Consider the following 24,447-nt stretch of genomic DNA (forward strand, 5'->3'; position numbering starts at 1 on the left):
TGTAAGGTAACATTCATAAGTCCAGGGGATTAGGATGTGGACATTTTTGAGGGAGCCATTATTCTGTCAGCCAGTAACCCTTGTCTCTTCCCCACCCATTGCCAAAGACATGACTTTTTTTTTTTCTTTTTTTCTTTTTTTGGATGGAGTCTCGCTCTGTCTTTTAGGCTGGAGTGCGGTGGTGCGATCTCAGCTCACTGCAAGTTCCATCTCCTGGGTTCACGTCATTCTCCTGCCTCAGCCTCCCGAGTAGCTGGGTCTACAGGTGCCCGCCACCACACCTGGCTAATTTTATTTTTATTTTTTTATTTTTAGTAGAGACGGGGTTTCATCATGTAAAGACGTGACTTTTAAGGGTAGGAAAGCTAACTAACCAGTCATGAGTGAGTATCATTGCAGGACTTTTTAATATATGGGGGTACTTTTTTGACTTCTTGTAGGATGTTCAGTATTGTCCAAGTAGCTCTCAAATAGAACCTCAGTGAAGTCATATTGTTTCCTTTAATTTTTACTTTTCGGGCAATGCAGGGTTTTTCTTCTTCTTCTTCTTCTTTTTTTTTTTTTTCAGACAGGGTCTCACTCTATCACCCAGGCTGGAGTGCAGTGGCGTGATCTCGGTTCGCTGCTACCTCCGCCTCCCAGGTTCAAGTGATTCTTCTGCCTCAGCCTCCTGAGTAGCTGGGATTACAGGCACACGACACCACGCCTGGCTAATTTTTGTATTTTTAGTAAAGACAGGGTTTCACCATGTTGGTCAGGCTGGTCTCAAACTCCTAACCTCGTGATCCGCCCACCTCAGACTCCTGAAGTGCTGGGATTACAGGCATGAGCCACTGCGCCTGGTCTTTTCTTGTTTTTTTAAGAGACAGGGTTTCACTCTGTCAAGCAGGCTGGAGTGCAACGGAGCAACCATAGCTCACGGAAAGCTCAAACTCCTGGGTTCAAGGGATCCTCCTGCCTCAGCCTGGTCATGTGGTTTTGACCATTCAGTTTTGTTTAGCAGTCATTGATGGTGATCCCAACAGCGTATCACTTTTAAGCGCTGATCTCACATTCTGTTCATTGTTTAGGCATTGATTGACCTGGGCTCATTTTTAAGTTACTCAAAATTAAGTTGTCTGTTTATCTTCAGAATTTAGTAGAGGATATTTTGCATTGACTCACTATTTAATTTATGTCTAGTCTTAATACATTCCATTAGATTGTTTTTTGGGTTTGTACTTTAGAGATCATCTAGTTGGCTGACATTGGACTAATGTGAACTTCACTATTTAAAGTAAACATAGCAGTCTCCTCCTACCTTGGAGTTTTTCAGGTATTCTGAAGAGCCTTTAGTTTCCAGGAGTTAACCTTTGTCACCATGCTTTATTTCACCATAACAGAGTTAATGATTTCTGTGCTGCTTTGTAGGCTGTTTTTCTGTTTATGTGCAGTTTTATAACGGTTTCATGAAGATTTCATTACACAATTAACTTTTCTCAAATGACAAATGAACATTTAGCTTGTTTGATATGAAAATGCCAAATTGGCCAGGCGCGGTGGCTCACGCCTGTAATCCCAGCACTTTGGGAGGCCGAGGCGGGTGGATCACAAGGTCAGGAGATCGAGACCATCCTGGCTAACACGGTGAAACCCCGTCTCTACTAAAAATACAAAAAAGTAGCCGGGTGTGGTCGTGGGCGCCTGTAGTCCCAGCTACTCAGGAGGCTGAGGCAGGAGAATGGCGTGAACCCGGCAGGCGGAGCTTGCAATGAGCCAAGATCACGCCACTGCACTCTAGCCTGGGCAACAGAGCGAAATTCTGTCTCAAAAAAAAAAAGCCAAATTAGCTGGTTGAGAATTTAAGTTCTGATAAAATACATTAAGTACGATTAAATATTTTTGAGATGCAAAAAAATTTCTAGTTGGGAAAAATGTATATTAAAACCCTGTGCTCAAGTTTTAATCTGTGATGACAAAAGTAGAAAATAAACCAATCATATTTGAAGAAATAAGAAACATAGTTTAGATTTGTGATCTGAGAATATTTAGATTGTGATCATCAATAATGAGCAGTGCTTTACTTCATTTTAATAGATTTTTAGTTAGCATAATATGAGTAAGGAACTATGTTAAGCAATGCTCAGTATCAAAATAAATAATAAAGATTCCTGCCCTCAAGAAGCTTGCAATTCAGTAGGAGGAGTAAGACCAGGACTAATCTTTGTATATATATGATACAAGGATCCTTTATATAGCAGAATGTTATATGAAATATATATTATTATACCTTAATATTATAATGAAATAAAAATTGCTATGGAGGGGGTGAATGGCTGGTTCCAAGAATGGTGAGAATGCTTCTCGTTGAAAGATTAGGCAGGGTGGCTAGAGAAAGATGACGTGATAGATAAGAGAGACTGGCCTGATACAGCAATCATCAGCTACAACAAACTGAAGCAAAAGAAGAGGGGGTATGGTGAGACAGCATGATTTATATATAGAAAATAACCAATTTCATGGAACTGGCATGTTGTGGACCTCTATTGGGATTACAGGTGAGACGCCTGAAAGGAACAGCTGGGGCCATTACTGTGGAGGGGCTTAAGGGTGGGACTCACAGTTTAGAATAATCGAAAGGAATGGAGAGAAAAGAAGGTCTTTTCTTAATAAAAACAAAAAAAAAAAAAAAGTATGATTAAATGAGTTTATGAGTAGATTTTGAAGAAAAGAATTTAAGGTAAACTTTTTGAGTCACCTCTTTGAGCAGATGATAGTATCATGGTCTGTTTGTCACACTGAGGGAAGTGTAGTTCTACCCAGCTCCCACATGCTGCCAACACTTTTCTTGTTCAAGGACCACATTTGAGTAGCTGGCGTGGACCAGAGCGTCGTATCACGCAGGAGGGAGCTTGTTGGAAATATAGAGTGTAGGTGTGGCTTTTGACCTACTGGATCAGTCTTCTTTTTAACAAGATCCCTGGATGATTTGTATCTACATTAAAGTTTAGAAAACACTTTGAGTTTTGGCCTGGAAATCATTATGTATTTCCTGAGAAAACATTTGTCTTGAGCTGGAAATGGGGGCCAGCTTTTTTGTACTTTGAGGGAACTCATTTTCTACTAAATATTTGTGTTTAGGGTATAGAAATGTATGATAAGGGATGCATAACAAAAACTGTTTAGATACCCAGAAGGTATTACAGCAGTACAACTCAGAATTCACCAGACTCTCTAGTAACTGCTTCAAGTGAGAAGTAAGCAGTTTTCATATACATGATTCCTAAATCCTCTTTTAGAAAAAGACTACACAATTTGATATTTGCCAGTTGCAAAACTTAGAAGAGTCAGTATTTCACATTATCTTCACCAAATGCAAAACAGATAACATGTTACATTGCTATGAAAGGATGTGGATAAAGCTTTGAAAAGCCTCCTTAGCTGGACATAAATGTAAGGAATTATTTCTTACAGTACCGAGGCTGTTGCTCATATTTAATGACAATGTGTCTTCTACAGACTCTTGGTGTTCTAGGAGAATCACAGATCTAATTTGAGTTTTGCTCGATTTGTAAGTCTTCTGGATGTGCTGTAAGGGTGCATATTTGCTGTGTTCTTTATTTAGGATTATGAGGTTATTCAATTTCAAGACATTTATAAAGAGCAGATTATATGCAAGGGATTGCTCTGGGTTAGAAAGATATCATTTACTTCCAGCCCTTAAGACTGTCCCTTATTGTCTTTCATGTCCCTCCACTGGCTGTTTCCTCTGGCTTCTCCTTCACCGTTTGCTTAACAGGTAGTTTCCTCTAGTATCTCATTCTGTCTTGTTTTCTTCTGTCTTTACACATTTTCTCTGGGAGATCACATATATGTCAATGACTTTACATACTGTCATTTGTATACTGAAAATCTCTTGATATGGTTAGGCTTTGTGTCCCTACCCAAAATCTCATCTTGAGTTGTAATCCCCATAATCCCCACATGTGAAGGGAGAGAACAGGTGGAGGTAATTGAATCATGGGGGCAGTTTCCCCCATGCTGTTCTCGTGATAGTGAGTCTCACAAGATCTGATGGTTTTATAAGGGACTCTTCTCCCTTGGCTTTGCCACTCTTCTCCCTGCCACTTTGTGGAGAAGGTGCTGTGCTTCTCCTTCACCTTCTGCCATGATTGTAAGTTTCCTGAGGTCTCCCCAGCTGTGCTGAACTGTGAGTCAATGAAACCTCTTAACTTTATAAATTACCCAGTCTCATGCAGTTGTTTTTTTCTTTTTGAGACAAGTCTCACTCTGTTGGCCAGGCTGGAGTGCAGTGGTGCAATCTCAGCTCACTGCAACCTTCGCCTCCCAGGTTCAAGCAATTCTTCTGCCTCAGCCTCCCAAGTAGCTGGGATTACAGGTAGGTGCTTGCCACCATGCCTGGCTAATTTTTGTATTTTTAGTAGAGATGGGGTTTCACCATGTTGGCCAAGCTGGTCTTGAACTCCTGGCCTCAAGTGATCTGCCCACCTTAGCCTCCCAAAGTGCTGGGATTACAGGTGTAAGACACTGCGCAAGCCTCAGGCAATTCTTTATAGCAGTGTGAGAACTGACTAAAACACCACCCAAGTCTAAATTCATAATCTAGATCTTTCTCCTTCACTGTACTGGCAGACGGTACAATGTAGAGGATAAGCACATAGCCTCTGGAGCCAGACTGCCAGGGTTTGAGATTTCAGCTCCAGAACTTTACTACCTGTGGAACCTTGGCGATGATGTTCTTCACCTTCGCTGTGCAGCAGTTTCCCATCTGTAAGATGGGAGTGGCAGTAGCTGCTATCTCAAAGGATTATGGTGAGAATGAAGTGCATTGACATTTGTAAGGGGCCTCGCACATAATTTGCCCCGAGTAAGCTTTAGCTGGCTAAGCACCAACTCCACTAGGTTCACTACCTGGGTATCCCATGCTTACTTCAGACTTTCATTATGTTTAAAACTGAACTCATTTTCAAACCTGCTCTTCCTTTTAAATCCCCTATCCTAGGTAATGGCGCTCACCACCGTCACCCAAATTGCCAAGCCAATTCTGTAACTTTTCTGCCTTTCTCTCAAATTCTCTTACTGGACCCTGAAGTTGTACTCTGCCATGTAATTTGCATGTGTATGCTCTTCCCTTTCTCCATGGCTGCTGTCTTGGTTCACATGTGTATCGTCTTCACCCACACTATGCCAGTAGTCTAACTGGGTCTTTTTGCCTCCCTACTCACCCCTGCACACTGCTGTATTCATTGGAAAAGCAAATCTCATCTTATTGCTTCCTTTGCCTAAAAACATTAAATGGCTTCCTATTGTTATCAGGTTAAAAATCTGACCTGTGCTCTTCACTGGGGTGATTTTGCCCCCCAGGGAACATTTGACAATATGTGGAGATTTTTGTTGTTGTTGCCGGAACTGGGAAAGAGGTTGCTACTGACATCTAGTGGGTAGAGGCCAGAGATGTTGCTAAACGTTCTACAGTGCACACGACAGCCCCCACAAGAAAGCATTACCCAACCCAGAATGGCAGTACTGTCCAGGCTGAGCAACCCTTTCTTAAAGTGACAGTCTGGGCCCTGCCCTTTGCCCTTCATCTTCAGTTGCCATTTGCCATGTACCCACTGCTTCTGCTTTCCTGAATCATTACAGTTCCTTGCTCTTTCACAGCTATGCCGCTGAATCTGGATAAATGTGGTCTGGAACTAGAAAAAGGTTGAGGCGGTTCTTTGTATCACCTCTTTTTTTCGGTAGATTTTTCTTTTTCAACCAGCTTCCCACCCCTTTATTCCATGTCTTTTATCTTGAACCTGCAGTGGCTTCTTCAACTTGCTGAGGCCTCCCCAGTTCAGCTCTTAGGCCTTTTATTTGGACCAGGTTGCTGTTAACATAGTTGTTTCATATTCCCCTTTCTTCAGATTACAAAGAGAAAGAACCCATTTGGCCCTATTCATCTCTTCATAGCAGACCATGGATCACTGTCAGTTTCTGGCCTAGGGGCTAGTTACTGGGGCTAGAGCAGGAAGGAAGGCCCCGGGAAAGGAGAAAGGAGAAAGTTACATGTTAGAAGCTCTGGCTGTGGTTACCTGGCTTCTTTTAGAAGTAGGTGTGGGAAAGATAGAACTTCCAAGTCTTGACCTGTCCAGTGTAGGTGCTTATGACATACTGGCCTGGTCTGGAGTTGCAAGTCCTGTTGCTTAAGCAGAGTAATAATTACTGGAGTTAAAAGACTTATTTTATATTTCTTTGCATTACTTTACAGAGAGTCGCTCTCTGTAGGCACACAATAGACTTTTAATAAATGCTTAGTGACTGATTCTTAGAAGATGGGCTGGCATCTGGAATTTAAACTTAGTTCTGGCACCCACTATTCTGAGACTTCGTGCAAGTTGATTAGCATCTGGCTATGTTTTGCAGATACCTGCTGCCGCTTGAAACTAGTGAAGTTGATGATCTAGTGTCCATAAGATGCTTTAGACAGTGCCACACACTGTTGAAAGCTTTCTGGGTTTTCACACCTCTTGAGAATAAAGTAATACAAAATATAGATTAGGTTTTAATTAAAACAATTTTATGAGAGCAATACAGTTATTTCTGATAAAATTTAATCATGCAATTTAAGAATTTTAAAATTCTCAAATCCATGACTTATGCTTTCACTTTTTCTCACAGCCATCAGGAGTGAGTGTATACACTTCAGATTTTAAGTGTATGGTTGTGTAACTTCCGTGTAGTCTCAAGCTGGCATTTTATGTGAGCTGCCTTTTCCTGCCCTGCACACGTGATGACACATATTTTAATCACCCAGCATTTTTTTGAAGACTGCAAAACACAAGTTGATTGTTGAACTCTGTGGTCAGCTCCTCTATTTTGGGCAAATAAGATATTTTAGACCATTCAGGCTCATGGAATTAAAGAAAGAAAGACAATTTGCCGCCAGCCTTCATTTAAATAATTATTTAATATTAACTTACCCTAACAGGCTTCCTCACTTCTGTTCCCACTGAATTAAATTTTCATGGGTTTTTTTTTCTCAAATGTAAAGGGGAATATTAATAAGCAAATTGACCTGTTTGTTGGGATGAATTTATATTACACACACACACATGCACAGTTCAAATGTGTAATATAATATATGGTTATGATATTTTAGAAATATTGCCTTATTTTTTAAAAAGCCCATTTAATGATAAATTTATACCTGCCATCCTCAGTGTCTCAATACTTATCTCTCTTGTGTTACATTTAAGGCTAGTTGAAGTCTGGAGGTTTAGACAGTCAAGGGTATTGACTCTTCACAGCTGGTAAGTGGCTGGCCCAGGTTTGTCCAGATCAAAAGCCTGGCTCACTCCAAGAATGGCAGAATACGCCTTCTGAGAGTGACTCACTCATCATGGGACCATGGATCCACACTCCTGGGATTTATCTGGAACAGACAGTTCTCTGCAATCTAAGGTAGCCATGCCCTTGGTGGTCATGCAATTTGCTTTCCCCCAGCCCTGATTCCACCTGCCTCCCCATCTAGCTAAGTACCTAAAGTTATAGTAGCAAAGACAGGAAGGTCTTTTCCATTTTTTAGAACTGACATGTTTGAGACAGGTATGGATGTGTTCAGGTATTACAATACATGGTATGTGGAAATTATCCTGGAAAAGAAGATAAGAACTGTGTGTCTTTTAGCCTGAGACAATAATATTTTTTATATCTAATCCTTGATATTAAATTTTATTTTTAATTTAATAAATACTTATGAATGCCTACCACTGCTGAAGTCCTCTTTAATTTGAGATATCTTATGTTTTTATTGTAGACGAATGCTATTTGTTGTATCTAGAAATTAAGTGTTATAGTTGGTTTTGTTTTTTTAAATTTTGATTTTATTTTAACCTTATATTATTGTTAGCACTGTAGTCAAGAAATTATTTCTTTAGGGATGGAATTATCTGATAGTAAGAGTTGTAATGAATAGTTCAGTTCTGTTTTCAAAACCTTGCTAAGTTATTTAACTTTTTTTTCATCTCTTGAATGAGGTATGATACCTACTTCATTTGAGTGATGTAAGAGTTAATGATGGCTTGTAAAGTCTTGCATCTCTATTTTCTCTATTATAGTATTATCACATTTTTGAGATATTTTGAATCTAAAAATAAATCTGGATAACATCTCTACAAAAGAATTTATTGGTCTCTGCTAACATTGCTAGATTCTGATTCCCTGCCCGATGGATTTTCGAATTGCCTATATTCCCCAAATATTTTTCTAACAAAGACGATGAAGATCTTATTGAACATAGAAGTTTTTAATAATTGTTTTATTGTAGATTGGTAGGAGATCTGAGCGATGGCTTGCGGTGGAAATACTTCTCTTAAATGTATATGATTTCATTTTTAAAAGATAGAATTAGCTTGCCCTTGCCCAATGCCCAGGCAATAAAAAGGTTCCAGTTTCTTCATTCCTTTGGTCTTTGCTGATCCTTGTTTGATCTTGGCATAGCAGTAGCCAGGAAAGGAAGGAGGAATGTTTGTCTTGAAAATCTGGCTTCCTGTATTTCCTACAGCCAGTGGTACTTTGAAGGCAGCTAATTTTTTCAGGGAAATCTGGCTTGGTTTGCTTTTTTAGTTTAGTCCTTTCTTAAGGAGTTACACTGAGAACATTAGGCAGCTCCTCTCTGAAAATTTATAAGTTTCCAGTAGAAAATTGTTGCCTCTTCAAAAAATTGCTAATATTGTACAACAGGGTATCTTGGCAGACTTGATGGGACACATGAAAACTAATTGGTTTAATTTCAGTTTAGACTGCTGGCACATTCAAAATGTCAGCTTTAAAGAAGCATGTCATATGTTTATCAGATTTTTTATTTCTTATAAGTAAAGACCTTTGTGGACAAAATTGCCACATAGCAAATTAAACTTTAAAATAACTTCCATAGAGCTTTATTGAATATCACCATGATGTTACAGAGGTAACTGGGTGTGGTTCATACTTTGTTCTCTTAGCCATCAATTATTAAGCCTCCATAAGCCTGTTTATTTTTATGAAGTTTGTAAGATTTTTACCTACTTTCAAGCTAACAAATTTACCTGCTACAGTTTTGTAGATTCTGGTAGGACACTCAAGACTCCTGGGTCAGAGACAAAGGAGAGTGTGTTATTGTCCTTTTATTATATGTTTTTATTGTAAATTATTAGTCATAGCAGTAGTAGGAGCCAGAATACTCTTTTCTTGTGTGGTTCCCATACCCACAGGGCAACATGACAAGGGCCAGGTGACACCTGCAAGTGCAGTGGGTTGCAGTACAGGAGAGGAACCCAGAGCTTGGGAATCCCTAGTCTTTTATAATAGCCTTCAAGCACACCTGCCCAACCTTTGCTTTGAAGGGAGACATCTTTAATATATTTGATATCAAACTACTCTCTGCTCTAGAGAGAGACACTATCTCTGTCTTCCAAGTCTGTTCACTCTACAAGCATCCATGCAGAGATAGCCCAGAGCAGAAGGCTGCTAATGCCTCTGCTTTTAAGATGTGCAAAACATGAGAGAGTGGGGAATTGTCTCCTAACACTCCTTACCTAGTTAGGAATTTCTGTTGCCACTGGAAAAAGCTGTCACTGTTTCATTAAGGTAGGGCAATAAAAGATCACAAGGCAAAGGCAAAATTAGAATAACTAAGAGGGTCTGTGTCTCACTGTGCACGCGTTGTCTTGATAAACATCTTAACAGGAAACAGGGTTCAAGAGCAGAGAACCAGTCTGACTAGAATTTACAGGCTGGAATTTCCCAATCCTAGTAAGCCTGAGGGCACTGCAGGAGACCAGGGCATATTTCAGTCCATATCTCAATCGCATAAGACAGACATTCCCAGAGCAGCCGTCTGTAGACCTACCCCCTGGAATGCATACCTTCCCCAGGGTTGTTCCTTTCTGGGAAGAAAATTCAGCAATATTTCTCCTACTCGCTTTCTCCAAGAAGAAAAATGTGGCTCTATTCTGCCTGACCCTGCAGGCAGTCAGACCTTATGGTTATCTTTCCTTGTTCCCTGAAAATCGCTGTTGTTCTGTTCTTTTTACAGATGCACTGATTTCATATTGTTCAAACACACATGTTTTGCAAACAATTTGTACAGTTAATGCAGTCATCACAGGGTCCTGAGGTGACATACATCCTCAGCTTACAGAGATGACGGGATTAAGAGATTAAAGTAAGACATGCATAAGAAATTATAAAAGTATTGATGATTGGGGAAGTGAGAAGTGTCCATGAAATCTTCACAATTTATGTTCAGAGATTGCAGTAAAGACAGGCATAAGAAATTATAAAAGTATTAATTTTGGGAACTGACAAATGTCCATGAAATCTTCACAATTTATGTTCTTCTGCCACGGCTTCAGCCAGTCCCTCCGTTAGGGGTCCCTGACTTCCCGCAGCAGTCACCCAGTAATTATCAAAGGAAAAAGATCTTCCTTGTTAGAGGGCTCACAGCACCATGACTTGTTCATGATGGCCCAGTAGGTATATGAACGAATGATGAAATTCTGATACTTGAATTGAGCTAAAACAAATGGTTAAAATCTACTGGCTATAGGTAAGAAGGAACCAGTGTGCGTATAGACTACCTTGTTTTTGGTTTTTTTTCTTCTTCTTCTGCGAAGCTGGTATCTGTCACACACATACTGGATCCTATGCAATTGGTTATTTGTGTTATCCAATAATATGAGTATTATTTATATTTTATAATGAAGAAACTAAATCTCAGAGAAGTAACTTGTCTGTAGACAATGACAACATTGGTATTTAAACCTGCGCCTGTGCTCTGTCTACAATACTGCACCACCTTCCTTTGCCAGTGCTTCTTGTAAGTGAAGTTTTAAATTAAAAACAAGTAATTTGTGTACTTGGTCATTTAATATAACACTTTACTTGGGGGCAGTTGTTGCCAACCTTTCTAAACATGTGATCCCCCTGTTGACATGTTTTTAAAAACCCATTGACTATCTTTCAGTAGTTACTGACTGAAAAGATTTGAGGGTGAACAGTGGGGTCCCAGACACCCTGTGATAGATAGTCTAAGCAGCTTTTCCCAATCAGAGTTCATGAGAAAATCAAGTCCAACGGAGAACCAGATGAGTGGGGATTTCCCCAGTTCTTTCAAGGAGATAGTCATACATAGCGAATACCTTCTAAACAAGTAGGAGATAAATTAGTTGATGACAAAACTTTTGCCTTCTTAGGAATCCTGGTTTAAAAGATCTGTGAGGCATTCTGGGTTTGAGGTCCACTAGTTAAGAAAAATTACTGTAGGAACCCAATGTGACACTCCTGTTAATGATTTTTTTTTAAAAAAAATCTAAAATATGCCTGCTTTAGTCAAACTTGAAGATCATATTGAAGCATGAGAGCATTTGTCTATTATTTACTGAATAAACTTTCATGGACTCATTAGTCCTGGAAATTCAGAAGTATATACAACTCTGTCAAAACTTACTGCCTGATATTGATATAATAATTATATCTTAGTACATAAACCAATCAAAGACCTTCATATCATTATGAATTTCCAATTTAGGATCACTCAGTGTTAAATGAATTACTGAGATTCTAAGTATGTCCTCTGATAAACTAGAGAGACTGGTTCTAGCAATGATTTCTTTTTTTCCCTTTTTTTTTTTTTTGAAACAGAGTCTTGCTTTGTCACCCAGGCTAGAGTGCAGTGGCACGATCTCAGCCCACTGTAACCTCCACCTCCCAGGTTCAAGTGATTCTCATGCCTCAGCTTCACAAGTAGCTGGGATTGCAGGCACATACCACCACACCTTGATAATTTTTGCATTTTTAGTGGAGACAGGGATTTACCATGTTGGCCAGGCTGATCTCGAACTCCTGGCCTCAAGTGATCCACCCTCCTCGACCTCCCAAAGTGCTCATATTACAAGCATGAGCCACCACGCCCAACCTTAATAATGATTTGTTCATGGAGTATTTTAAACAAGAGTAGGTATTTAGGGGACATGTAATCATTTATCAGATATTTTCTGTGTGGCTACCATATGTCAGACATCTCCAGGCACTGGCAATTCACACCATAGACTCGTGCTGCCTTCAGAGAGCTTATCATCTAGCAGGCTCTGCTTTTTACTGTGATGAAAGTGGGACACAGAAGGCAGCCCACTCACCTGAATATCACAAAAGCCTTACCAGTGAGATGATTGATGCTTGAGTTATATCTTGGAAGATGAGCAGGTCTCCTCTTTTAAATTAGTGAAGAGGCAGCTCTTTTCTCTGTCCATCTGGCTCTTGGCCCTTCCCTAGGCTTCCTTTAGAAACCCTAGGTATAACTTGACGTTTTGGGATATACTTCCCTTTCAGTGACGTACAGAAGACGCAAAACTTCCTTCATCTAACTTGACTCCCACAAGGGGATGAAAATAAACTTTGTATTAAAATAAAACCCATCTAGAGGCTGTGTGTCAAGCTGACCTTCATCCAATTTTAATTTGTTTTCTTAGGAAACTTTATTTTTCAATGTATATTACAGTTATCAGATGATCGAAATACTCAGATTACTTTATGTATTTTTATTGTTATTATTATTTTTTGAGATGGAGTCTCACTCTGTCAGACAGGCTAGAGTGCAGTGGCGCTTCCCACTCAGCGCAACTTCCGCCTCCCGGTTTCAAGCGATTCTCATGCCTCAGCCTCCCGAGTAGCTGGGACTACAGGCTCACACCACCATGCTCAGCTAATTTTTTTGTATTTTTAGTAGAGACGGGGTTTCGCCATGTTGGCCAGTCTGGTCTCAAACTCCTGACCTCAAGTGATCTGCCTGCCTCAGCCTCCCAAAGTGCTGGGATTACACCCGTGAGCCACTGCACCCAGCCCAGATTACTTTAAATTAGATCAGCAGTTCTCAGCAGCAGTGGAATGGTGGGGTGGGATGAGAGCACGTGGAGTGTAACTCCAGGCAGCCCATCTGACTCATCTTTGCAGAAAGGCTCCTGAAGAACATGTGTGGTACATGTTGTAGTGCTGGGAAAATGGTTGATAACTCGTGTGGAAACTGAATTTGTACGTTATTAAATTAACTACAGTCAGTGCATAATTATTTAGAAGCCTCAAATGAGTGATCAGTTTTTTCCTTTTTAATTTGAAAAACTGGAAACATGTTTGAAGAGAATTATATAATGAAACTTCAGATTCTCAGCACCTACCTTCGGCAGATACCAGTTCTTGCCAAACTTTATTTCATTTATTTCCCCACCTCTTCCTCCCTACCCTGGATTATTTGGAAGCAATTTCTGACATCATTTTATCTATCAGAATTGCATTATGTAAAGAGGTACATTTTTATGAATATCCATTTATGATTTGGTCCCTCTACAAGTGGTGGAGAGAAAAATAAAATCAGGTTACCACTATCTTCCAAAACATGGAAATTAGCCATAGTTTTGGTCCTTAGTCATTTAGAACCTGATTCAGTTCAGGGCTTACTCTATCACTCGTAATCCTAGTCAGTGTTGTATGGACACTCTCTTATTTAATTGTAACTCTAGCCATCTATAAGGTACAGAATTTCTGTTTAAGAGATGAGGAGACTGAGACTCAGCCTGAGACTTATCCAAGGTCATATAGCTCTTAGTGTGGTGGAGCTGAAATTGAAATCCAAGTTTGACCCTAGCCTGGAAATGTTCTTTTTGGCAGACATGACATTGATAAAACTGAAAAGGATAGACAGACATCATCTACCTTATACCTGCACTCAGAGTCTCAGTTATGAATGAGTAGAATGTCCACTATATAAAGTTTCTATGGAGTCTTGGATCACTTCTGTGCGTTGATTCTCAAAGTGTGTTCTGTGGGCCATAAAGGGTCCATGGAGTCTAGTCTAAGCCTTTTATAATAAGACATCATTTGCCATTTCCACTGTGCTGACATTTGCATCAAAGGTACAATAGCAGTCTTGGGGTAAAACTGCTGAGACTTTAGCACAAATCAAGTGGTACCTAACTGTACTACTATTCACTGTATTTTCCACAACTACACACATATTTGTGGTAAAATAAAAGCCATCTTCACTGAAAAATGTCCTTGGTGAAATAGTAAAAATGATTAGTTGTTATAAATCTTGACCCTTGAGTACATCTTTTTGATATTTTCTGTGATAAAACTAGAAGCTCACATAATGCACTTCTACTCCATACTGGGTTCCAGTGATTGTCTTGAGGAAAAGCAGGTGTGTGATGGAGTTGTGAGCTGAACTAGCCACTTTTCTGATGGAATAGCATTTTTACACTAAAGAATGCGAGATAGTCTTGGCAGAGAGGAAACTGCCAGTGTTGGTTGCTAATAAAGTTTTCAAGTCAAAATTAAAATTTTAACTTATATTCGACTTATATTTGGCATCATGAGTTTGACAACTTCTCAATAATTTAGACTTTTGTTATAACATCAATGATGTTAATAAACGTGGATTTTAAAAAATATTATTTGATGAAATGTGTCAACATTTGGAAGATCTGCATAATTCAGTGAACCAGTATCTCTCAAATGACTGAAGGGGCTTTTTCACTAACTGTATTAATGTTAACATGTAATGTGTTTATGATTAAATTTAAATGAATTAGGAAATACTTAATATTTTTCTCAGTTTTAATATCTATCAGTATAACTGACATATCAAAAAATTCTTTGGGGCTCTCATTAATATTTTTAAGAGTTGAAAGGGGCTCTGAGAGAAGTATAAGAGCCAGCACTCTAATGCCCTTTCAGGATGAGGTAGGTAGAGTGGATGTGAGCATGTCTGTATTACAAAGGTCACTGTATATACTTTTAAATATCTACCATTTCTGAATTAATTATACCTTTACTTCCTTCCATCAGTATAATCAATATTTAACTACATTTGTATTATTCATGCTTCCATTTAATAAATATTTATTGAGAACATAGTTATCAGATGTTGGAAGAGAAGGGGTATACAGAATGTATAAATCATGTTTATTCTCTGTAAGAGCTCATGGTCTCTATCCTAAAAAGTTTTAAGATGGCAGTGTTACTGTACTAAATTGCCTTTTAAGTTTATTGCTTATCTTGCCCGGGTGTGGTTATGAAATAAATTTGTTGCTGTTGTCTATTTCTGTGTAACAAACCACCCCAAAACTTAGTGGCTTAAAACAACAATTTGTAATGACCTCCACAGGGCTTTGGGTTGATTGCTTAGCTAAGTGATTATCTACTTGAGGTCTCTTGTTTGCCATCACAGAGCAGCTGGGCTGGCTGTCCAGTGTGGTGTCATCTCAACGCTGGCAGTTGATGCTAGCTGGGAGATATGTTGAGGTGTTGCCTGGAACACCTCAGTTCTTCTCCTTGTGACCTTGCTATGAAGCTTGGCCTCTTCACTGCAACATAGGCAGGTCCCCAAGAGGAGACATCCCGAGAGTGGCAGAAACTGTTAGGTTTCTTATGGCCTAGCTCAGCTATCCCTGAATGTTACGTTTTATTGGTCAAAAGCATGTCACGAGACCAGCCCAGATAGAAGAGGAAAGAACCACAGAAGGGCATAAATGCTGGGAGATGTGGTTCATTTGTGGCCATCTTTGGATACTAGCAGCCACAAGACTGCTAGAAGACTGTTGAATTAAGTTTTATAAATTATTGCTTATTGTAGCTGGGAAGATGAAAACTTTCATTCTTAAGATCAATATCCAGGCTTCTGTTCAAAATAGAAAATTTAAGCTGAATCCATTCAAATGCTATTCTTTGCATTTTTTTCCTTTAATTTACATTTGACATTAACATCATCTCCCTGACTTTTGCCTTTAGTTTCTTTTGTTGAGCAGGAAATGCCCACTATCTAGTAGAGGTGTCTTTATAGTCAGAATGGAAGAGAAGCAAGTGCAGAGTTCCTGTATGATGCATGTTCATGTGGCTGCGCTTGCTGGCCACTGAGTTGTGTCTTTAGTCTGAGAAAATGTATGGCTGTGTTATCTTGTGGTAATGTGGCAGGCTGGATGTTCACTCTGACAATAACAGCTCAAGTTCTGTACAAGAGAGGCCGAGGGGTAGCATGTGGAGGGTGGAGTTTGAAGGTTGTTTGCAAGTCCCATTTAAACTACATTCACAGTATCTCCAATTTGATTATGTATCCACAGTGGCTTGGAGATCTGGCTGGAGGAAATATTTTTCTTTTTCTTTTTCTTTTTTTTTTTTTTTTTGAGACGGAGTCTCACTCTGTCATCCAGGCTGGAGTGCAATGGCATGGTCTCAGCTCACTACAACCTCTGCTTCCTGGGTTCAAGTGATTCTGCTGGAGAAAATTTGATAGGGGGATGCTTTGGCTAAAGCTCCCCCTTGGTGGTGCTGTTGCACTATAACTTCCAAAGAAAACATCTTTTCTGTTGCTCTTTTTTTAAAGCAAACGTTTTATTGGACGCTAAGGTGCACCAGGCTCTGTGCTAGGCTTAGGGGAACTAATACAACAGTTAATATCCTTACAGTCTAATCCTGGCTATTAACTTTCTTAACATCAAGAGTGAAGAAATAATATTAATACATAGCTAATTAATTCAAGCCAGATCCATTGCTGCATGTAGACACTATGGAGGCAGTAACCAATTTGCCTAAAGATGATGCATTCACAAATTTCAAAGTTTTAAAGGTTACTTAAAGAGGTATCACATAGCCGTTAAATATTGTTAAAAATGCACAGTTTCACTCTGATATGAAAATTGCAGTTTAAAACTTCACTGACATGCTGTTTTTCACCTATCAGATTAGAAAAATCTGTTTTCCAGGTTATGTGGAAACAGACCGTCTCAAAATTTTCTGGTTGAAGTGTAAATTGGTACAACTCCTATGAAGAATGTAGTAATATCTATCCAAATTTCAAATAACATCACCCTTTGACCCAACAATACTACGTGCATTTGTGCAAAATGACAATGTACTGCTTTATTTTGGGAGTTTTTTTATAATAGCAAAAGATTAACAACTCAAATATCCACCAATAGAGACCTACTTAAATATAGTACACTGATCTAATAGTGTGCAGCTGTGAAAAAAAAAAGGTACTGATGGAAGGCCCTTTCAGATGTATTATGTGAAAAATACAAGATATGGAATAATACATGTAGTATGTGATTAGTGTAGGGGAAAATAATATATGTTTGCATTTATCTTGTTTACATGCAGAAACTTTGGAAGGATACATAAGAAACTGATAAAAGTGGTTATGGGGTGGGAGGAAAGCTAGCCTTTTCACTGTGTATGTTTTTCTTCTCATCTCTTACCATGTAAGCACCAAAGGGGCAGTGATCTTTATTTTTTTCACAATGGTATCCTTATAACAATACCTGGCACATAAATATTTTTAGAATAAATGATTCAAAAATAACTCAAAGAACAAAAGTGACATAAGCTGATTACAAAAAATATAGACAAACTTGAAACTATTAATATAACGTCTGCTTCCAGGTAATCCTTAAATTGATATCTTGGTGGATAACACTGTAGATAATTTTCTACTCATGTGTATGCAATTAAAAAAAAACCAGTTTTATAGGCATTTTCCATAATCTGTGTTCAAAGATACATGACCTCAAAATATCATTGAATTTATCCAGTTAAAATTGCTAATGCTATATGTTAGGACATTTAAGTTGTTTGTACATACGCATGTCAAGACACATACAAACAGCTCTGGAAAGAAAATATTCACTCATGCATCAGAGACAGTGTATGACAGTGTGAACACTGGAATGAGAGACCAGCCTCCATTTCTTGCCAGCCGTGTGATCTTGGGAAGTTACCTAACCTTTCAGTGTGTACAGTCCTTTAGTACTTGTCCCTAAAGTGATCCCTAGGGTCACAAGCAGGAGACCCTTATGGATAATTTGCTTAATAAAATTGAGTATGAAGATACCTGGATGAGCAACTGCAGGAGAGTTTCTCTCTTCAAGGGAGTAGGGCTAGGTGAACTGCTCCCAGATCATGTGTGTCTTCAGCTTCGTTAAGCAACAAGGAAAAGGATTCAAAGTCTAGCGGGAGCAAGTTCAAGATGAGGGACCACTGATTCCTTGGTTGACCTTGTTAAGTTATATTTGCAAAGAGCAGCTGGTTTGGACTGATCTGACTCTTGCGTGCATGTTGTTTTCATCCTCTACCTCAGAGGCTAGGAGTTCTGCAGGCCTGGCTCCTACAGAGTGGCCTTTTGGGAGCGAGTTCACATTTTCCCATTTACTTACATTGTTTTTTTAAAAAGACTTTGTTTTCATTTCTCAATGTTAATTGGCACTTGGAATTCACCCCTGCCTATTTCCCTTCCTGAATCTTGCCATTTATAAAGCAACTTGTTCTTTCCATATATTAGTTTTCCTAAAGTGGGATTTATTTCATCAAATTCAAATAGTTCTGAAAATACCAGTAACATGACTGAGAATGGCTATTTATTTATTTATTTATTTATTTATTTTTGGCGGGACAAAGTCTCGCCCAGGCTGGAGTGCAGTGGCATGATCTCGGCTCACTGCAAGCTCTGCCTCCTGGGTTCACGCCATTCTCCTGCCTCAGCCTCCCGAATAGCTGGGACTACAGGCACCTGCCATCACACCTGGCTAATTTTTTGTATTTTTAGTAGAGATAGGGTTTCACCATGTTAGCCAGGATGGTCTTGATCTCCTGACCTCGTGATCCACCCATCCCAGCCTCCCAAAGTGCTGGGATTACAGGCGTGAGCCACCGTGCCCAGCCTATTTATATATATATATTTTTTAGTGTATAAATGGGCATTTCAAAGGCCATTCTCATATAAGAGGGAGAATTGGAAGTCCTTTGAAATATGTTTTTTAAAAAGGTTTTAATTTTTAAGTTATCCAAAGTGACATCTGTAATGTGAATAAGACATTCCAGAACAAAAAAAGTTGAAACACAATTATCAGTGTTTTATACAAATGTTATACTCCTTATGTAGCTAGAAATAAAACGTTTCGTATTAAAATGAGAACTGAATTAAACAAATTTTGTTTGCAGAAGTCTGATTCCTTATGAAGAGGAAAAGTTAATATGAAGATTTTATAGTATTATGTTTTTATATTGCACTTACGAAATTGAGTGAATATTGTGTGATAATTGAAAGATTCTGGGCATTTTTTCAAGCCACAAATATTTTTCTTCTTTCACGGTGATATATGGTACTTACTGGAAACTATGCTTTTCTTTCCTACCATATCATTTGCACCTGTTTTGCTGGTGCGTGTTGATTGATCTTATTGTATCTCATAAGTAATTACTAACCCTGACTAGTTCAAACACTGCCTGGTAGCAGTGTAATCTCATGCCACTTAAAAAAGGACTCTATTAAAATTGGGCCATAGTCTAAATATTATTAAATTTGAAGTATCACACCATATCTTTGTTGCAACTGAGAAAGTGAAAATAGGCCTTATTAAAGTCTGTTTAACTTGTATCATTACGTCTATTTTTAAAAATTGTTCACAACTTGAATAGTATTTCACTTGAGTTTCTGTTATTCTTTAGCTTTTGATCATGATATTATTATGTGTTGAAAGGATTTCATGAAGTGTATCAGTCAGATTTAGGTTCAACTGTGAATAAGAGAAAAACCTAAAATCTGAGCATCTTAAAGAAAAAATAATTTCTTTTCTCTCCAAGTAAAGTCCAGAGCAGTCCTTCTGAGACTGATGAGGAAGCTCTGCTTCAGGAAGTCTGTATTAGCTTCCATTTGCTGCTGTAACAAGTTACTGCAAACTCAACTGTTTAATCCACACAGATTTATTATCTCACAATTCTGTAGATCAGAAATCTGGCTTGGCTCAGCAGGTTTCTCTGTTCCAGGTTTCAAAAGGTTGAAATCAAGTTGTAGGCCTGATGGGCTCATATTGGGAGGCTCTGGGAAGAATCTACCACTAGGCTCATTAAGGTTGGTGGCAGAATCTAGTTCCTTGTGATTGTGGAACTGAGTTCCTCCTTGCCTTACTGGTGTTCAGCTGAGGGCTGCTTTTAACTCCTGGAAACCTCTCTCTGGTCCTTACGTGTGGGCCCCTGCATCTGACTGGCACATCAAATGATGCTTCTCATGCTTGGAATCCCTCTGACTTCTGCCACATGTCTCTGACTCCAGCCAGATAAAGTTCTCTGCTTTTAAGGGATCATGTGATTAGATTGTGCATATTTGGATAATTCAGGATAGTCTCCCGGTTTTAAGGACAATAATCTTAATTATGTCTGCAAATTACCTTTTGACCTGTAATATAACATATTCACAGGTTCCAGGCATTAGGGCATGGACATCTTTGAGTAGAGGGAATTCTGCCTATCACAAAGTCCTCAGAGACTCACACTCTTTTCAGACCCACCATCCCCTAGGGTTTGATCCTCCTTCTTAGGTCCAGGAAGCATCTTAGTTCAAGCCACAGAATAGGGGAGGAGGCAAACAATAAAAAGTGAGGTAAAACACTGGGTGACTCTTCTTTTTTTTTTGAGACAGGGTCTCACTCTGTCACCCAGGCTGGAGTACAGTGGTACAATCTTGGCTCACTGCATTCTCCCCTTCCCGGGCTCAAGCAATCCTCCCATCTCAGTTTCCCAAGTAGCTGGGACTACAGGCATACATCACCATGTCCAACTAATTTTTTTCTATTTTTTGTAGACACAGGGTTTTGCCGTGTTATCCAGGCTGTCCTCAAACTCCTGGACTCAGGCAATCCTCCTACCTTGACCTCCTAAAGTGTTGGGATTGCAGGCATGAGCCACCATGCCTGGCCAAGACTGGGTAACTCTTAATGAAGGTTCTCAGAAGCTGCCAGGAGACCTTCGACCTAGGAATCCGGAATTTCACCATGTGATCATACTTAGCAGCAGTGGAAGCTGAGAAATATAGTCTTTATTATTTGCAGCTATGTGCTCAGCTTAAAAAAAAAAAAAATTCTGTTAGTGTAGAAGAAAGGGAGAAATTGATCATTGGGGAATAGTCGACAGCCTCTGCCCCACTAAGTGCATTTGCCTAATCACTGGAAACCAGCAAACTGAAGGGAATTATAGCAGAACTACTATATTGTGGGAGTGGGGCAACAGCACCGTCATAGGCAAGTTAGAGGTCCATAGGGTTAGACTGAAGAGAAGTCTGTCATGTAACTTGACATCTGAACACAAAGATTTTATACCTGAAAGAGCATCTAGTCTTGATTTATTTTTTCTATTACTCTATACTTGGCATGGTGCTTTTACAAAGTAAGTCTTAGTAATTATTTTTTTAATGAATTAAAATGTTACGTGGCATTTTGAGTGAGAAGGTATTTCATAAAGCCGCAGTGGATGCTTTTTTCATCTGACTGTTCTGTGAAAGGTATTTTGTTGTTGTTGTTGTTGTTTTGTTTTGTTTATAGATGGAGTCTTGCTCTGTCACCCAGGCTGGAGTATAGTGACTTGATCTCAGCTCACTGAAGCCTCTCCCTCCTGGGCTCCAGCGATTCTCCTGCCTCAGCCTCCCCGGTAGCTGGGATTACAGGTGTGTGCCACTACACCCGGCTAGTTTTTGCATTTTTAGTAGAGATGGGGTTTCACCATGTTGGCCAGGCTGGTCTCAAACTCCTGACCTCAGGTGATCCGCCCACCTCGGCCTCCCAAAGCGCTGGGATTACAGGTGTGAGCCACCACACCTGGCTGAAAGGTACATTTTTAGATTGTACTGAGTCTTTGCTAGATACCCCCCCAGTTTGTAACCAATCCATATATTTTTCTATTATATGGATCTTTAATTCTTATAGCATCTAAATATCTTATGTGTTGAAAGGGAATGTGAAAGTACACTTTAAGTATAAGAAATTCCGTTTCACGCTGGGCATGGTGATCACTCCTGTAATCCCAGCACTTTGGGGAGGCTGAGGTGGGCCGATCACCTGAGGTCAGGAGTTCAAGACTAACCTGGCCAACATGGTGAAACCCTGTCTCTACTAAAAATACCAAAATTAGCTGGGGGTGGTGGCGCGCATCTGTAATCCCAGCTACTTGGGAGGCCGAGGCAGGAGAATTGCGTGAACTCAGGAGGCAGAGGTTGCAGTAAGCTGAGATCTTGCCACTGCACTCCATCCTGGGTGACAGAGCAAGACTCTGTCTCAAAAAAAAAAAAAAGAGGCCGGGCACAGTGGCTCACGCCTGTAATCCCAGCACTTTGGAGGCCGAAGTGGGTGGATCACGAGGTCAGGAGATCGAGACCATCCTGGTTAACACGGTGAAGCCCCATGTCTACTAAAAATACAAAAAATTAGCCGGATGTGGTGGCGGGCGCCTGTAGTCCCAGCTACTCGGGAGGCTGAGGCAGGAGAATGGCGTGAACCTGGGAGGCAGAGCTTGCAGTAAGCCGAGGTCGTCCCACTGCACTCCAGGCTGGGCGACAGAGCGAGACTCTGTCTCAAAAAAAAAAAAAGAGAGAAAGAAAGAAGAAATTCTGTTTCAATCAAGTAGGATTTCCATATAGCCAGCTAATATAAGGCAGAAAGTGATAAATTGTGCAAAGCATAAGAATATGGAAAGTAGGGGGAGCAAATAGTTCCAAACTAAGATAAAACAGAATGCTTAATAACGTACCTGTCTTTCAAACAAGATCTTAACAGATGAATAGTATTTCAGTAGGTAAAAGGCAGGGGAACAGGAAAATCACATGTGTAATTTAGAAACATCAACAGGTTGCAAGAAAAAGAATTTTGGAAGGTATATATAACTGAGTATTATTATAAAGGAATTACATGTTTTCAAATTTTGTATCTATGAATATTTAGTTCTGAAGTTTTCTTGTCTCCAGCCTGTTCCTTTTCTTGCCTGCAGAAGTAAAATCAGATACAGACATTGCCGTTTTAAGAATCACGTTGATGTGGCCCTCTTCAAGGCTAGTTAGTACTTACAGTTTGTATTTAGACTTTGACTAAGATTCCTCTGGTGACTTTTAGCTCCAGATGTGCTAGTACAGTATGAAGCATTGTAACAGCTGTTTATTTCATTAGAGTTGGATCTAGACTGCCACTACCTCAGAGGAACCAGATAGAAGTAGATCCACTCCACTTCATTTTACAAAGGAAACATGCTGATCCTAATAACTAAAAGGAATGTGGCAACTAGTTCATGTATTTCAATATCTTTCACATAGGACAGTGTAGCTGTGACCTGCATTTTGACTTGGGAAAAAGACCTAAGAGAACTTAAGCTATTCAGCCGTGGCTGCATACCTTTGGAGGCACCATCGGAGAGATGGATGGAAAATTGGGTAAAGGGAGGTCTACCCCCGAATCCAAGATTCTGTGATTCTGATACCTTTACTTTAAAGCAGTGATTTTCCAGTTCTGTGTTTTGTTCTCGTACTCTAGATCTCCTGCTTTCTTTGCTGGTGGCAACATGAGCAGCCACCAGTTACTCTGGGATACCCACTGTACTCCTCCCAGAGCAGCTCCACTCTGCTTTGATCTGTTTACACATTGCCATTTCACATTAGCTTTCATTGGAAGAAAGGGTTCCATTGCTTTAAATATATGCATACATAAGCACATACATATATGAATAAGTAAGTCGAAAATTAGGAAACTCTTCTTAAAGGATGGAGTAAAGAGGTTGATCTTAAGGTTCTTTGAACTTCTCAAAAGGCAGTATAGTAGTCTAAGCTAATATATCTATCTAAAAGATGAATATTGTGCATTAGAAAAATAGTATTCTTTTAGTGACATTCTTGAAGTCATTTTAAAAATAAATAATGGACCCATTTGATTATTTAAGCTCTATGTGCATTTTAAAATATATTCATCATGTAGAAATATTCTTTTTGGTCTTTTACTTATTTCTACATAGGCTATTGAGTTTTTCTGCATGATTCTGTATCTCTTTTGTTCTCTGCCCTCTGCAGAATTTTATCTGATAGCAGATAGGATGTGGATTCTTAAGGAGAAAATCTGTTTTATTAATTATAAGGCATATGTCTCAGACTACCAAACCAAGTATACTGAGTGTTTTGAATGAAATATTTAGTGCTTCATTGACTATTTCCTCTGACTTCCATTAAGACCTTGAGAAATAACTCTTCTCTAATAAGCCTTTTGTTTGTTTGGGGCCAATATACAGATTGATGTGGAATGAACCATTGCTGTAGTATTTAGGGTGTGGTAAGCTTTTCTCAGGAGCTTATCTCATTTTAGTATAGCTCATTTTTGGTAGGATATTAACAAGTCTCTATCGTGGCAGGAAACACTTGGTTTTGTTCCCAGATGTCTGATAGTAGTTCTTTTTTGAGAATAGTAAGATTTTTTGGATGCTAGCATGGGAAAGAAATGTAAAAAGTGTAGAGAGATTATAAGGGGCTTGATATCAAAGGTTTTTAAAGACAAATGGTCTGTGCTTGAACAGGACATTAGAATTGAGCTTAAAATCTGTAACCTAATTTTCTTCTTTCCTTGAATACAGTTG

At 39.3% G+C, this 24,447-nt stretch overlaps 1 protein-coding gene across 6 annotated transcripts in view; it reads left to right on the top strand.

Annotated features, from left to right (window-relative positions):
- The window catches only part of DYM (dymeclin), a 398,885-nt gene that overhangs the window by 195,408 nt on the left and 179,030 nt on the right, over window positions 1-24,447 (top strand). The gene's annotated exons all lie outside the window — the stretch shown is intronic.

This window comes from Chlorocebus sabaeus, chromosome 18 (genome assembly GCF_047675955.1).
Source record: "Chlorocebus sabaeus isolate Y175 chromosome 18, mChlSab1.0.hap1, whole genome shotgun sequence".
Lineage (NCBI taxonomy): Eukaryota > Metazoa > Chordata > Mammalia > Primates > Cercopithecidae > Chlorocebus > Chlorocebus sabaeus.